This window comes from Carassius gibelio, chromosome B8, assembly GCF_023724105.1.
Source record: "Carassius gibelio isolate Cgi1373 ecotype wild population from Czech Republic chromosome B8, carGib1.2-hapl.c, whole genome shotgun sequence".
Taxonomy (NCBI): Eukaryota; Metazoa; Chordata; class Actinopteri; order Cypriniformes; family Cyprinidae; genus Carassius; species Carassius gibelio.
This window is the reverse complement of record NC_068403.1, coordinates 2,242,512-2,246,669: the sequence shown is the minus strand read 5'-3', so window position 1 is coordinate 2,246,669 and position 4,158 is coordinate 2,242,512. Positions and strand designations below refer to the sequence as shown.

The window sequence follows — 4,158 nt, the reverse complement described above, 5'->3', positions numbered from 1 at the left end:
ATATATATATATATATATATATATATATATATATATATATATATATATATATATATATATATATATCTGATTATTATGTTTTATGTTGAAAACAGTTGTGCTGCTTCGTGTTTTTTTTTTTTTTTGTGTGGAAATATCATATATTTTATTTTTTCTTTTGCAACATTATCAGTGTTTTTTCTGTCACTTTTGATCAATTCAGTGCATCTTTGCTGATCAAGAATATTAATAATTTTGGGGAAAAAATATCTCATTGACCCCTAACTTTTAGCTAGTATTGTAAATATAAATATATAAAAACCAATACATTATCTGTGTATCAGGACGATTATTAAGTAGATGATATTTTCATGCATGTCTGATTGTTGTTGATCACAGACAGCATTATCAGTGTTTGCATCAGCGTTATGAGCAGCTCACGACGCACCAGAGCTTCTCTTCACATCCATAAAACAAAGCAATAACAAAGAGAAATGAACTCGATGGAAACAGCCTGTTATAAAAGTCAGCACGTGTTTAACTGAACCAGATATTTGCCACGATTATAATTCATGAGGTAGAGTCCAGGAGAGCATATAACATTAAACAAGGATTTAAAAACTGCTTGCATGTTTTTTATTGTGCTATATTATCACTAAATCTTGAATTTGATCTTTTTGTCAACTTGTTTTCTTTCATTTAGCACAGGTTTTGTTTTTCATTTGGATTTGACTTGATTTGAGCTCATGCAACTCGTTTTTTTCTATTATTATTTGACTATTATTTAATGATAATTTTAGCAACGTTCACTCATAAAATAAATGGCATTTTGTGATATTCAAAATGTTTTAATAATTATAATAATACTAACAAATTAATGGATGCATGCATACATTAAAATATAAATACGTAAACAACAATTATAAAAAAAAAAAATCTGTTTTTGAAAAAAATAAGTAATAATATATAATAGCAAAATGAGAAATGTTTGTACATCACATAATAACTCTCGCTGACATCAGCTCCCAAAATTACATGTTTAAAATTAAAAAATATTTTCTCGTAGAGACATACTGATTGATTTAATAGAAGTTTAATTTACAACTTTAAAAAAAGTTGTTTTTTACAGCCCAGAAAGGGCTTTTACAGCTAAAAAGGAAAGTTGTTTCAGAGTTTTGAAAGAAGATTTTGATTTGATAATATGAAAACAAATATTGATTTCTTTAAAATAACTAATAAATCATTCACAGACCATACTGCATATTTATGAAAGCTGTATTTTCTTTTATAAATATGATAAGATTTTTTTTGGATTCATGAAGGATGCCGTACTTGTTTATGTGATTTGTTCCAATGCACAATGCAACCCAGGAGAAGAAAGCAAGCTATTGTTATGAGAAATAATAAGAGAAAAATGCAACGCAAAGACAGAAAGGAAAACAGTTTAATTTTTGGACTGTTTCAATCAGACGCTGACAAAGCATCGACGTAGTTTTTCCCTTTCGTTGCATTTATCGAGCTGCTTTCTGAAGAGCTGTGGCACACATTGTCTGTATCCGAACGAAACACATCATCCCGTCTGAAACCCCACAGGATTTATTTGACAGGCTGTGTTTGGGACTTGGCAGCGGCGCTCAATTGTCTTTGTCTTTTCTTTTTTAATGGCAGTATAAATGGAAAGTACAAAAGTTATCACTAATTCAAAATATAAAAAAACTATAAATGATGTGCCGATGATTCTTTGAAAGATTTAATTCTGTTCAGTGTGTTAAGCATTGCATTAAATCTGTGTGACCTACGTGACCCAGGAGCACAACACCAGTCACGAGTGTTCGTTTTCCAAAATTGAGATGCATGCATCATCTGAAAGCAGAATAAATCATCTCTCGACTGATGTCTGGTTTGTTAAGAGGACGATATTTACAAATCTGGAACCTGACGGAGCACAAAAAATCTAAATATTGAGAAAATCATCTTTAAAGTTGTTCAGATGAAGTTCTTAGCAATGCATATTACTAATCAAAAAATACGTTTTGATATATTTATGGAAGTGAATTTATAAAACATCTTCAAGGAACTTAATCTTAATATCCTAATGATTTTTGACATGAAAGAGAAATGTATCATTGTGACTCATACAATGTATCGTTGGCTATTGCTACAAATGTAACTGTGCTATACTTCTGTGCTGCAGAGTCACATGTTAAAAAGAAAGAAAGAAAGAAAGAAAGAAAGAAATGTTCCTGATAGTTAAATGGCACCTTAAGGAAGATCAATCCACATTTGTGAATATGAAATCTTATATCATTTAAGACAACCGCAGTCATGTGCATGAATTCATGTGCATTCCATAAAATACTGATTGACTAGAAACTGTTACATTTGATAACTCCTGTGGAATATTTGAGGTGCTTCGCTCATAATAATCACAGCATGTTTGTGAAAGTGTGGATCTGATGGTCAGGCTTCTTTCCTCTGTTTTCTGATGACGATTACAGACGTGGACTTCTTCCCGTTTGGAGCGTCATGTCAAAGCCGTGCACCTGTCCTCCTGCAGAGATCTTCACCGCGACAGACGCTGAATGCTGATGGAAACATGACAGGACTATCAGAATAAAACCAGTGCCTCTTCATTTTATTACATACTAATGAACACCGTCTGTCGCTCGCACTGCTTTTAGGGTTTATGTACTGAGCGCTTTTGTCTTGAGGCATTAGCTCCAAAAAAAAAATAATATAAGTGGCTTTAGTAGACTAATTAAAAGCCTGCCATTTATATATATATATATATATATATATATATATATATATATATATATATATATATATATATATATATATACATACATACATACATAAAGATATATAGTTAAAAAATATTCTGTCCTATTTCTTATGTGACCAATAAAATTGTGGTATTATTTTAGTAATGCTGACAGTTTTAAAATAAATGAAAATTTTGTATTTATTTTTATATTATATTTATTATATTTTTATTAATTTTGTTGTCATTTTTAAAATACCTCTGTAGTTTTATCAACATGCATATAAAATACATTTCTTTTTCTATTTTTATTTTAGTTAAAAAATATTTCATTAAATATTTTAAAAGTTTTATTAGTTTAGTTTTAGTGCAAGTAACAGTTTTTTTGTAAGTAAATATCATTGATCATGTGACTATTCGAACAGTCTGTCAGTTTTTTTTTTTTGCTTGCTTTTAAATTTTATATATATTTTTTATTTAATTTTTATTTAATTTTTTTTTTTTTTAAAGAGAGTGAGAAGCAAATTGCATAATATATCAAACCTTGTTTCCAGAGAATGTCTCTTATTAGTGTAACCCATCATGTTTCAAACAGCATTAAACGAGCTCTTCTCTAGCTGTTGAACGCTGGTGTAAATGCAATGCATGCTGCCTGTGCATCAGTGTGTGTGAACACAGTATGACATTACAGTATTAGAAAGCTCTGTGCTCTCAGGTTTGGCTGAATCATCTGCTGCTCGTTTATCACCTCTGCGGGACGCTCTCCTGGCCTCAGATTCACATCTAAATCCCCCCCAGCTCCTCCTGACTGGCAGATTCAGCTGTGATTGAGGAGATTTCTTTACCCCTGTGGTGTTAAGTAGTTCTCTGCGGTGATATGACACCGGACCGACCCTCAGCCAACATTAGAACCACCTTCAAGAGAAGATGAGATTCAAGTATGAAACAGACTTTACACCCGGCGGGAAAATGCTCAGGAACACAAATAAGACTCTGACATCAGCACGAAACAGAGGGAAAAAACTACAGGTGTTCGAGAGATGCCAGATTTATTTGTTTTCTTTTAGAATATGTACGTTAAAAAGATTTGAAGGAACGTTGCAAGGTAAAATAATAATCCGAATTTTTCCTATCATTTCTATTATTATTTTTTTTACATTTTATAAAAAAATATATTTTTAGAAATGTTGTGCTTTTGTCTAATTTTTATTAGTTTTTTAATACAATAAAATGTATAAATATTTGAAGGAACGTTACGAAGCAAATAATATTCAGAAACTTTTATTCTAATAAAATTGTATTTAAAAAGATATTTCATATATTTGTATTTTTATTATATATATTTTTTTTTTCTTCAGCTTTTGTCTTCTATATATATACATCTATAAGTTTTAGAAATTTTGTATCAATTTTAT

The 4,158-nt window shown here is 30.2% G+C and overlaps 1 protein-coding gene across 1 annotated transcript in view; it reads left to right on the top strand.

The window, feature by feature from the left end:
- The window catches only part of dgcr6 (DiGeorge syndrome critical region gene 6), an 11,746-nt gene extending 8,996 nt beyond the window's left edge, over positions 1 to 2,750 (top strand). The window contains exon 8 of the transcript XR_008154674.1: positions 2,478 to 2,750. The gene's annotated coding sequence lies outside the window, so the exon portion shown is untranslated. The remainder of the gene's footprint in view (positions 1 to 2,477) is intronic.
- The last annotated feature ends 1,408 nt before the right edge of the window (positions 2,751 to 4,158 follow it).